Below are 12,242 nucleotides of genomic sequence, written 5' to 3' on the forward strand. Positions count from 1 at the left end.
AGGGTTAGGGTTAGGGTTAGGGTTAGGGTTAGGGCTAGGGTGAGGTTTAGGGTTAGGGTTAGGGTTAGGGTTAGGGTTAGGGTTAGGTCTAGGGTTAGGGTTATCGTTAGGGTGACGCTTTGGGCTAGGGTTAGGGTTAGGGTTAGGGTTCGGGTTCGGGCTAGGGCAAGGGTTAGGGCTAGGGCTAGGGCTACGGATAGGGCTAGGGTTAGGGCTAGGGTTAGGGCTTAGGTTAGGGTTAGGGTTAGGGTTAGGTTTATGGTTCGGGTTAGGTATAGGGTGAGGGCTAGGGTTAGGGTGAGGGTTCTGGTTAGTGTTAGGGCTAGGGTTAGCATTAGGGTTAGGGCTACGGTTATGGTTAGGGTTTGTGTTAGGGTTAGTGGTAGGCTTTGAGTTAGGGTAAGGTCTAGGGTTAGGGCTAGGGCTAGTGTCAGGGTTAGGGCTAGGTTTAGAACTAGAGCTAGGGCTAGGGTTAGGGTTAGGGTTCAGTTTTAGTTTAGGGTTACAGTTTGGTTTAGGGGTAGGCATAGGGGTAGGGTTAGGTCTAGGCCTAGGGTTAGGGTTAAGGCTATAGTTAGGTTTAGGGTTAGGGTTAGGGTTAGCGCTAGGGTTAGGCTTAGGGTTAGGGTTAGGGCTAGGGTTAGGTTTAGGGCTCGGGTTAGGTTTTGGGTTACGGTTCTGGTTCTGGTTAGGGTTTGGGTTAGCGTTACGGTTAGTGGTAGGTGTTGGGTTAGGGTTAGGGATAGGGATAGAGTTTAGGCTATGATTAGGGTTAGGTTACAGTTAGTGAGAGGGTTAGGGCTAAGGCTAGTGTTAGGGTTAGGCTTAGGTTTAGGGATATGGTTTGGGTTAGGCTTAGGGTTAGGGCTAGGGTTAGGGTTAGGGTTAGGGTTAGGGTTAGGTCTAGGGTTAGGGTTAGGGTTATGGTTAGGGTTAGGGTTAGGGTTAGGGTTAGGGTTAGGGTTAGGGTTAGTGTTAGGGTTAGGGTTAGGGTTCGGGCTAGGGCTAGGGTTAGGGTTAGGGCTAGGGCTATGGTTACGAATAGGGTTAGGGCTAGGGTTAGGGTTAGGGTTAGGGTTAGGGTTAGGGTTAGGGTTAGTGGTAGGTGTTGGGTTAGGGTTAGGGCTAGGGATAGAGTTTAGGCTAGGATTAGGGTTAGGGTTACAGTTAGTGAGAGGGTTAGGGCTAAGGCCAGTGTTAGGGTGAGATTTAGGTTTAGGGATATGTTTTTTTGTTAGGGTTAGGGTTATGGTTAGCGTTAGGATTAGGGTTAGGGCTAGGGTTAGGTCGAGGGCTATTGTTACAGTTAGGGTTAGGGTCAGTGTGAGGGCTATGGTTAGGGTGAGGGTGAGGATGAGGGTTACGGCTAGGGTTAGCATTAGGGTTAGGGCTGGCGTTAGCGTTAGAGTTAGGTTTAGGTTTATGGTTAGGGTTAGGGTTAGGGTTAGGGTTAGGGCTAGGGCTAGAGCTACGGTTAGGGCTAGCGTTATGGCTAGGGTTAGGGTTCGGTGAGGTTTAGGGTTAGGAGTAGAGTTAGGGTTAGGGTGAGGGCTAGGTTTAGGGTGAGGGTTAGTTTTAGGGTTTGGGTTAGGGCTAGGGTTATCATTAGGGTTAGGGCTAGGGTTAGGGTTAGGTTTATGATTATGGTTAGGGTTTTGGTTAGGTTTAGTGGTAGGCTTTGGGTTAGGGTTAGGGCTAGGGTTTGGGTTAGGGTTTGGGTTAGGGTTAGGGTTAGGATTAGGGCTAGGTTAATGGTTAGGACATGCGTTAGAGCTAGATTTAGGGCTAGCGTTAGGGTTCAGGTTCAGTTTAGGGTTACAGTTTGAGTTAGGGGTAGGGGTAGGGTAGGGCTAGGGCTAGGGTTAGGGCTAGGCCTAGGGTTAGAATTAGGGCTAAGGTTAGGTTTAGTCTTAGGCTTAGCGTTAGGGTTAGCGCTAGGGTTACGTTTAGGGTTAGGGATAGGGTTAAGTTTAGGGCTCGGGTTAGGGTTAGGGTTACGGTTATGGTTAGGGTTAGGGTTAGTGGTAGGGGTTGGGTTAGGGTTAGGGCTAGGGTCAGGGTTGGGGCTAGGGTTAGGGTTAGGGTTATTGTAAGTGAGAGGGTTAGGGCTAAGTCTAGGGTTATGCTTAGGGTTAGGGATACTGTTTGGGTTAGGGTTAGGGTTAGGGTAAGGGTTTGGGTTAGGGTTAGGGCTAGGGTGAGGTTTAGGGTTAGGGTTAGGGTTAGGGTTAGGTCTAGGGTTAGGGTTATCGTTAGGGTGACGCTTTGGGCTAGGGTTAGGGTTAGGTTTAGGGTTAGGGTTAGGGTTCGGGCTAGGGCTAGGGTTAGGGCTAGGGCTAGGGCTACGGATAGGGCTAGGATAAGGTCTAGGGTTAGGGCTAGGGCTAGGGAAAGGGTTAGGGCTAGGGTTAGAACTAGAGCTAGGGCTAGGATTAGGGTTAGGGTTACAGTTAGTGAGAGGGTTAGGGCTAAGGCTAGTGTTAGGGTGAGATTTAGGTTTAGGAATATGGTTTTTTGTTAGGGTTAGGGTTATGGTTAGCGTTAGGATTAGGGTTAGGGCTAGGGTTAGGTCGAGGGTTAGGGTTAGGGTTAGGGTTAGGGTTAAGGTTAGCGTTAGGGTTAGGGTTAGGGTTTGGGTTAGGGTTAGGGTTAGTGTTCGGGCTAGGGCTAGGGTTAATGCTAGGGCTACGGTTAGGGCTAGGGTTAGGGCTAGGGTTAGGGCTTGGGTTAGGGTTAGGGTTAGGGCTAGGGCTAGGGCTATGGCAAGGGTTAGGGCAAGGGCTATGTTTAGGTTTAGGGTTAGGGTTAGGGTTAGGGTTAGGGTTAGGGTTAGGGTGAGGGTTAGGGCTAGGGCTAGGGCTAGGGCTAGGGCAAGGGTTAGGGCAAGGACTATGATTAGGGTTAGAGTTCGGGTTAGGGTTACGGTTGGGGTTAGGGTGAGGGTCAGGACTAGGGTTAGCGTGAGGGTTAGGGTTAGTGTTAGGGCCAGGGTTAGCATTAGGGTCAGGGCTACGGTTAGGGTTAGGGGTAGGGGTAGGGGTAGGATTAGGGTAGGGTTAGGGTTATGGCTATGGTTAGGGTTAGGGCTCGGACAAGGGTTAGGGCTAAGGCTAGGGCTAGTGTTAGGGTTAGGGCTATGGCTAGGGCAAGGGTTAAGGTTAGGGTTAGGGTTAGGTATAGGGTGAGGGCTAGGGTTAGGGTGAGGGTTCTGGTTAGTGTTAGGGCTAGGGTAAGCATTAGGGTTAGGGCTACGGTTATGGTTAGGGTTGGTATTAGGGTTAGTGGTAGGCTTTGGGTTAGGGTAAGGTCTAGGGTTAGGGCTAGGGCTAGGGTAAGGGTTAGGGCTAGGTTTAGAACTAGAGCTAGGGCTAGGGTTAGGGTTAGGGTTCAGTTTCAGTTTAGGGTTACAGTTTGGTTTAGGGGTAGGCATAGGGGTAGGGTTAGGACTAGGCCTAGGGTTAGGGTTAAGGCTATAGTTAGGTTTAGGGTTAGGGTTAGGGTTAGCGCTAGGGTTAGGCTTAGTGTTAGGGTTAGGGCTAGGGTTAGGTTTAGGGCTCGGGTTAGGTTTTGGGTTACGGTTCTGGTTCTGGTTAGGGTTTGGGTTAGCGTTACGGTTAGTGGTAGGTGTTGGGTTAGGGTTAGGGCTAGGGATAGAGTTTAGGCTATGATTAGGGTTAGGTTACAGTTAGTGAGAGGGTTAGGGCTAAGGCTAGTGTTAGGGTTAGGCTTAGGTTTAGGGATATGGTTTGGGTTAGGCTTAGGGTTAGGGCTAGGGTTAGGGTTAGGGTTAGGGTTAGGGTTAGGTCTAGGGTTAGGGTTAGGGTTATGGTTAGGGTTAGGGTTAGGGTTAGGGTTAGGGTTAGTGTTAGGGTTAGTGTTCGGGCTAGGGCTAGGGTTAGGGCTAGGGCTATGGTTACGACTAGGATTAGGGCTAGGGTTAGGGCTACGGCAAGGGTTACGGCAAGGGCTATGGTTAGGGTTATGGTTAGGGTTAGGGTCAGGGTTATGGTGAGGGCTAGGGTTAGGGTGAGGGTTAGGGTTAGTGTTAGGGCTAGGGTTAGCATTAGGGTTAGGGCTACGTTTAGGGTCAGGGTTAGGGCTATGGTTATGGTTAGGGTTTGGGGTAGGGTTTGTGGTAGGCTTTGGGTTAGGGTTAGGTCTAGGGTTAGGGTTTGGGCTAAGGTTAGGGTTAGGGTTATGGCTAGGGTTAGGGTTTGGGTTAGGTTTAGGATTTGGGTTAGAGTTAGGGTTAGGGCTAGGGTTAGGTTTAGGGTTAGGGTTAGGGTTAGGGTTAGGGCTGGGGTTGGGGTTGAGGTTAGGGTGAGGGTTACGGTTGGGGTTGTGGTTGGTGTCGTGTTGTGGTTGGGGTTGGGGTTAGGGTTTGAGTTTGGGTTCGGGTTCCGGATAGGGTTAGAATTAGTGTTAGGGTTAGGGTTAGGGCTAGGGCTACGGTTAGGGTTAGGGCTAGGGCTAGAGCTACGGATAGGGCTAGGGTTAGGGCTAGGGTTAGGGCTTAGGTTAGGGTTAGGGTTAGGGTTAGGGTTAGGGTTCGGGTTAGGTATAGGTTGAGGGCTAGGGTTAGGGTGAGGGTTCTGGTTAGTGTTAGGGCTAGGGTTAGCATTAGGGTTAGGGCTACGGTTATGGTTAGGGTTTGTGTTAGTGTTAGTGGTAGGCTTTGAGTTAGGGTAAGGTCTAGGGTTAGGGCTAGGGCTAGGGTCAGGGTTAGGGCTAGGGTTCGGGTTAGGGTTAGGGTGGGGTTAGGGCTACGGCTAGGGTTAGGGCTTGGGTTAGGGTTAGGGTTAGGGTTAGGGTTAGGGTTAGGATTAGGGCTAGGGCTAGTCTTAGGGCTAGGGCTAGGGCTGTGTAACTGTTAGGACATGCGTTAGAGCTAGATTTAGGGCTAGCGTTAGGGTTCAGGTTCAGTTTAGGGTTACAGTTTGAGTTAGGGGTAGGGGTAGGGTAGGTCTAAGGCTAGGGTTAGGGCTAGGCCTAGGGTTAGAATTAGGGCTAAGGTTAGGTTTAGGGTTAGGGTTAGCGTTAGGGTTAGCGCTAGGGTTACGTTTAGGGTTAGGGATAGCGTTAGGTTTAGGGCTCGGGTTAGGGTTAGGGTTACGGTTATGGTTAGGGTTTGGGTTAGGGTTAGGGTTAGTGGTAGGGGTTGGGTTAGGGTTAGGGCTAGGGTCAGGGTTGGGGCTAGGGTTAGGGTTCGGGTTATTGTAAGTGAGAGGGTTAGGGCTAAGCCTAGGGTTATGGTTAGGGTTAGGGATACTGTTTCGGTTAGGATTAGGGTTAGGGTTAGGGTTAGGGTTAGGGTTAGGGTAAGGGTTAGGGTTAGGGTTAGGGTTAGGGTTAGGGTTAGGGCTAGGGTGAGGTTTAGGGTTAGGGTTAGGGTTAGGGTTAGGTCTAGGGTTAGGGTTATCGTTAGGGTGACGCTTTGGGCTAGGGTTAGGGTTAGGGTTAGGGTTCGGGTTCGGGCTAGGGCTAGGGTTAGGGCTAGGGCTAGGGCTACGGATAGGGCTAGGGTTAGGGCTAGGGTTAGGTCTTAGGTTAGGGTTAGGGTTAGGGTTAGGTTTATGGTTCGGGTTAGGTATAGGGTGAGGGCTAGGGTTAGGGTGAGGGTTCTGGTTAGTGTTAGGGCTAGGGTTAGCATTAGGGTTAGGGCTACGGTTATGGTTAGGGTTTGTGTTAGGGTTAGTGGTAGGCTTTGAGTTAGGGTAAGGTCTAGGGTTAGGGCTAGGGCTAGTGTCAGGGTTAGGGCTAGGTTTAGAACTAGAGCTAGGGCTAGGGTTAGGGTTAGGGTTCAGTTTTAGTTTAGGGTTACAGTTTGGTTTAGGGGTAGGGGTAGGGGTAGGTCTAGGCCTAGGGTTTGGGTTAAGGCTATAGTTAGGTTTAGGGTTAGGGTTAGGGTTAGCGCTAGGGTTAGGCTTAGGGTTAGGGTTAGGGCTAGGGTTAAGTTTAGGGCTCGGGTTAGGGTTAGGGTTACGGTTCTGGTTCTGGTTAGGGTTTGGGTTAGCGTTAGGGTTAGGGTTAGTGGTAGGTGTTGGGTTAGGGTTAGGGCTAGGGATAGAGTTTAGGCTAGGATTAGGATTAGGGTTACAGTTAGTGAGAGGGTTAGGGCTAAGGCCAGTGTTAGGGTGAGATTTAGGTTTAGGGATATGTTTTTTTGTTATGGTTAGGGTTATGGTTAGCGTTAGGATTAGGGTTAGGGCTAGGGTTAGGTCGAGGGCTATTGTTACAGTTAGGGTTAGGGTCAGTGTGAGGGCTATGGTTAGGGTGAGGGTGAGGATGAGGGTTACGGCTAGGGTTAGCATTAGGGTTAGGGCTGGCGTTAGCGTTAGAGTTAGGTTTAGGTTTATGGTTAGGGTTAGGGTTAGGGTTAGGGTTAGGGCTAGGGCTAGAGCTACGGTTAGGGCTAGCGTTATGGCCAGGGTTAGGGTTCGGTGAGGTTTAGGGTTAGGAGTAGAGTTAGGGTTAGGGTGAGGGCTAGGTTTAGGGTGAGGGTTAGTTTTAGGGTTTGGGTTAGGGCTAGGGTTAGGGTTAGGTTTATGATTATGTTTAGGGTTTTGGTTAGGTTTAGTGGTAGGCTTTGGGTTAGGGTTAGGGCTAGGGTTTGGGTTAGGGTTTGGGTTAGGGTTAGGGTTAGGATTAGGGCTAGGTTAATGGTTAGGACATGCGTTAGAGCTAGATTTAGGGCTAGCGTTAGGGTTCAGGTTCAGTTTAGGGTTACAGTTTGAGTTAGGGGTAGGGGTAGGGTAGGGCTAGGGCTAGGGTTAGGGCTAGGCCTAGGGTTAGAATTAGGGCTAAGGTTAGGTTTAGGCTTAGGCTTAGCGTTAGGGTTAGCGCTAGGGTTACGTTTAGGGTTAGGGATAGGGTTAAGTTTAGGGCTCGGGTTAGGGTTAGGGTTACGGTTATGGTTAGGGTTAGGGTTAGGGTTAGTGGTAGGGGTTGGGTTAGGGTTAGGGCTAGGGTCAGGGTTGGGGCTAGGGTTAGGGTTAGGGTTATTGTAAGTGAGAGGGTTAGGGCTAAGCCTAGGGTTATGCTTAGGGTTAGGGATACTGTTTGGGTTAGGGTTAGGGTTAGGGTAAGGGTTTGGGTTAGGGTTAGGGCTAGGGTGAGGTTTAGGGTTAGGGTTAGGGTTAGGGTTAGGTCTAGGGTTAGGGTTATCGTTAGGGTGACGCTTTGGGCTCGGGTTAGGGTTAGGTTTAGGGTTAGGGTTAGGGTTCGGGCTAGGGCTAGGGTTAGGGCTAGGGCTAGGGCTACGGATAGGGCTAGGGTAAGGTCTAGGGTTAGGGCTAGGGCTAGGGAAAGGGTTAGGGCTAGGGTTAGAACTAGAGCTAGGGCTAGGATTAGGGTTAGGGTTACAGTTAGTGAGAGGGTTAGGGCTAAGGCTAGTGTTAGGGTGAGATTTAGGTTTAGGAATATGGTTTTTTGTTAGGGTTAGGGTTATGGTTAGCGTTAGGATTAGGGTTAGGGTTAGGGTTAGGGTTAGGGTTAGGGTTAGGGTTAGGGTTAGGGTTAGGGTTAGTGTTCGGGCTAGGGCTAGGGTTAATGCTAGGGCTACGGTTAGGGCTAGGGTTAGGGCTAGGGTTAGGGCTTGGGTTAGGGTTAGGGTTAGGGTTAGGGCTAGGGCTAGGGCAAGGGTTAGGGCAAGGGCTATGTTTAGGTTTAGGGTTAGGGTTAGGGTTAGGGTTAGGGTTAGGGTGAGGGTTAGGGCTAGGGCTAGGGCTAGGGCTAGGGCTAGGGCTAGGGCAAGGGTTAGGGCAAGGACTATGATTAGGGTTAGAGTTCGGGTTAGGGTTACAGTTGGGGTTAGGGTGAGGGTCAGGACTAGGGTTAGCGTGAGGGTTAGGGTTAGTGTTAGGGCCAGGGTTAGCATTAGGGTCAGGGCTACGGTTAGGGTTAGGGGTAGGGGTAGGATTAGGGTAGGGTTAGGGTTACGGCTATGGTTAGGGTTAGGGCTCGGACAAGGGTTAGGGCTAAGGCTAGGGCTAGTGTTAGGGTTAGGGCTATGGCTAGGGCAAGGGTTAAGGTTAGGGTTAGGGTTAGGTATAGGGTGAGGGCTAGGGTTAGGGTGAGGGTTCTGGTTAGTGTTAGGGCTAGGGTAAGCATTAGGGTTAGGGCTACGGTTATGGTTAGGGTTGGTATTAGGGTTAGTGGTAGGCTTTGGGTTAGGGTAAGGTCTAGGGTTAGGGCTAGGGCTAGGGTAAGGGTTAGGGCTAGGTTTAGAACTAGAGCTAGGGCTAGGGTTAGGGTTAGGGTTCAGTTTCAGTTTAGGGTTACAGTTTGGTTTAGGGGTAGGCATAGGGGTAGGGTTAGGTCTAGGCCTAGGGTTAGGGTTAAGGCTATAGTTAGGTTTAGGGTTAGGGTTAGGGTTAGCGCTAGGGTTAGGCTTAGGGTTAGGGTTAGGGCTAGGGTTAGGTTTAGGGCTCGGGTTAGGTTTTGGGTTACGGTTCTGGTTCTGGTTAGGGTTTGGGTTAGCGTTACGGTTAGTGGTAGGTGTTGGGTTAGGGTTAGGGCTAGGGATAGAGTTTAGGCTATGATTAGTGTTAGGTTACAGTTAGTGAGAGGGTTAGGGCTAAGGCTAGTGTTAGGGTTAGGCTTAGGTTTAGGGATATGGTTTGGGTTAGGCTTAGGGTTAGGGCTAGGGTTAGGGTTAGGGTTAGGGTTAGGGTTAGGTCTAGGGTTAGGGTTAGGGTTATGGTTAGGGTTAGGGTTAGGGTTAGGGTTAGGGTTAGGGTTAGTGTTAGGGTTAGGGTTAGGGTTCGGGCTAGGGCTAGGGTTAGGGCTAGGGCTATGGTTACGACTAGGGTTAGGGCTAGGGTTAGGGCTACGGCAAGGGTTACGGCAAGGGCTATGGTTAGGGTTATGGTTAGGGTTAGGGTTAGGGTCAGGGTTAGGGTGAGGGCTAGGGTTAGGGTGAGGGTTAGGGTTAGTGTTAGGGCTAGGGTTAGCATTAGGGTTAGGGCTACGGTTAGGGTCAGGGTTAGGGCTATGGTTATGGTTAGGGTTTGGGTTAGGGTTTGTGGTAGGCTTTGGGTTAGGGTTAGGTCTAGGGTTAGGGTTTGGGCTAAGGTTAGGGTTAGGGTTATGGCTAGGGTTAGGGTTTGGGTTAGGTTTAGGATTTGGGTTAGAGTTAGGGTTAGGGCTAGGGTTAGGTTTAGGGTTAGGGTTAGGGTTAGGGCTGGGGTTGGGGTTGAGGTTAGGGTGAGGGTTACGGTTGGGGTTGTGGTTGGTGTCGTGTTGTGGTTGGGGTTGGGGTTAGGGTTTGAGTTTGGGTTCGGGTTCCGGATAGGGTTAGAATTAGGGTTAGGGTTAGGGTTAGGGCTAGGGCTAGGGTTAGGGTTAGGGCTAGGGCTAGGGCTACGGATAGGGCTAGGGTTAGGGCTAGGGTTAGGGCTTAGGTTAGGGTTAGGGTTAGGGTTAGGGTTCGGGTTAGGTATAGGTTGAGGGCTAGGGTTAGGGTGAGGGTTCTGGTTAGTGTTAGGGCTAGGGTTAGCATTAGGGTTAGGGCTACGGTTATGGTTAGGGTTTGTGTTAGGGTTAGTGGTAGGCTTTGAGTTAGGGTAAGGTCTAGGGTTAGGGCTAGGGCTAGGGTCAGGGTTAGGGCTAGGTTTAGAACTAGAGCTAGGGCTAGGGTTAGGGTTAGGGTTCAGTTTTAGTTTAGGGTTACAGTTTGGTTTAGGGGTAGGGGTAGGGGTAGGGTTAGGTCTAGGCCTAGGGTTTGGGTTAAGGCTATAGTTAGGTTTAGGGTTAGGGTTAGGGTTAGCGCTAGGGTTAGGCTTAGGGTTAGGGTTAGGGCTAGGGTTAGGTTTAGGGCTCGGGTTAGGGTTAGGGTTACGGTTCTGGTTCTGGTTAGGGTTTGGGTTAGCGTTAGGGTTAGGGTTAGTGGTAGGTGTTGGGTTAGGGTTAGTGCTAGGTATAGAGTTTAGGCTAGGATTAGGGTTAGGGTTACAGTTAGTGAGAGGGTTAGGGCTAAGGCTAGTGTTAGGGTGAGATTTAGGTTTAGGGATATGTTTTTTTGTTAGGGTTAGGGTTATGGTTAGCGATAGGATTAGGGTTAGGGCTAGGGTTAGGTCGAGGGTTAGGGTTAGGGTTAGGGTTAGAGTTAGGGTTAAGGTTAGAGTTAGGGTTAGGGTTAGGGTTTGGGTTAGGGTTAGTGTTCGGGCAAGGGCTAGGGTTACTGCTAGGGCTACGGTTAGGGCTAGGGTTAGGGCTAGGGGTAGGGCTTGGGTTAGGGTTAGGGCTAGGGCTAGGGCTAGGGCTAGGGCTAGGGCAAGGGTTAGGGCAAGGGCTATGGTTAGGGTTAGGGTTAGGGTGAGGGTGAGGGTGAGGGTTAGGGCTAGGGCTAGGGCTCGGGCTAGGGCTAGGGCAAGGGTTAGGGCAAGGGCTATGGTTAGGGTTAGAGTTCGGACAAGGGTTAGGTCTAAGGCTAGGGCTAGTGTTAGGGTTAGGGCTATGGCTAGGTCTTGGGCTAGGGCAAGGGTTAGGGTTAAGGTTAGGTATAGGGTGAGGGCTAGGGTTAGGGTGAGGGTTCTGGTTAGTGTTAGGGCTAGGGTTAGCATTAGGGTTAGGGCTACGGTTATGGTTAGGGTTTGTGTTAGGGTTAGTGGTAGGCTTTGAGTTAGGGTAAGGTCTAGGGTTAGGGCTAGGGCTAGGGTCAGGGTTAGGGCTAGGGTTCGGGTTAGGGTTAGGGTGGGGTTAGGGCTACGGCTAGGGTTAGGGCTTGGGTTAGGGTTAGGGTTAGGGTTAGGATTAGGGCTAGGGCTAGGGCTAGTCTTAGGGCTAGGGCTGGGTAACTGTTAGGACATGCGTTAGAGCTAGATTTAGGGCTAGCGTTAGGGTTCAGGTTCAGTTTAGGGTTACAGTTTGAGTTAGGGGTAGGGGTAGGGTAGGTCTAGGGCTAGGGTTAGGGCTAGGCCTAGGGTTAGAATTAGGGCTAAGGTTAGGTTTAGGGTTAGGGTTAGCGTTAGGGTTAGCGCTAGGGTTACGTTTAGGGTTAGGGATAGCGTTAGGTTTAGGGCTCGGGTTAGGGTTAGGGTTACGGTTATGGTTAGGGTTTGGGTTAGGGTTAGGGTTAGTGGTAGGGGTTGGGTTAGGGTTAGGGCTAGGGTCAGGGTTGGGGCTAGGGTTAGGGTTCGGGTTATTGTAAGTGAGAGGGTTAGGGCTAAGCCTAGGGTTATGGTTAGGGTTAGGGATACTGTTTCGGTTAGGATTAGGGTTAGGGTTAGGGTTAGGGTTAGGGTAAGGGTTAGGGTTAGGGTTAGGGTTAGGGTTAGGGTTAGGGCTAGGGTGAGGTTTAGGGTTAGGGTTAGGGTTAGGGTTAGGGTTAGGTCTAGGGTTAGGGTTATCGTTAGGGTGACGCTTTGGGCTAGGGTTAGGGTTAGGGTTAGGGTTCGGGTTCGGGCTAGGGCAAGGGTTAGGGCTAGGGCTAGGGCTACGGATAGGGCTAGGGTTAGGGCTAGGGTTAGGGCTTAGGTTAGGGTTAGGGTTAGGGTTAGGTTTATGGTTCGGGTTAGGTATAGGGTGAGGGCTAGGGTTAGGGTGAGGGTTCTGGTTAGTGTTAGGGCTAGGGTTAGCATTAGGGTTAGGGCTACGGTTATGGTTAGGGTTTGTGTTAGGGTTAGTGGTAGGCTTTGAGTTAGGGTAAGGTCTAGGGTTAGGGCTAGGGCTAGTGTCAGGGTTAGGGCTAGGTTTAGAACTAGAGCTAGGGCTAGGGTTAGGGTTAGGGTTCAGTTTTAGTTTAGGGTTACAGTTTGGTTTAGGGGTAGGCATAGGGGTAGGGTTAGGTCTAGGCCTAGGGTTAGGGTTAAGGCTATAGTTAGGTTTAGGGTTAGGGTTAGGGTTAGCGCTAGGGTTAGGCTTAGGGTTAGGGTTAGGGCTAGGGTTAGGTTTAGGGCTCGGGTTAGGTTTTGGGTTACGGTTCTGGTTCTGGTTAGGGTTTGGGTTAGCGTTACGGTTAGTGGTAGGTGTTGGGTTAGGGTTAGGGATAGGGATAGAGTTTAGGCTATGATTAGGGTTAGGTTACAGTTAGTGAGAGGGTTAGGGCTAAGGCTAGTGTTAGGGTTAGGCTTAGGTTTAGGGATATGGTTTGGGTTAGGCTTAGGGTTAGGGCTAGGGTTAGGGTTAGGGTTAGGGTTAGGGTTAGGTCTAGGGTTAGGGTTAGGGTTATGGTTAGGGTTAGGGTTAGGGTTAGGGTTAGGGTTAGGGTTAGGGTTAGTGTTAGGGTTAGGGTTAGGGTTCGG

The sequence above is a fragment of the Heloderma suspectum genome, chromosome W (genome assembly GCF_057233095.1).
Source record: "Heloderma suspectum isolate Gila_16-S chromosome W, 16-S_ref, whole genome shotgun sequence".
In the NCBI taxonomy this organism is placed as follows: Eukaryota; Metazoa; Chordata; class Lepidosauria; order Squamata; family Helodermatidae; genus Heloderma; species Heloderma suspectum.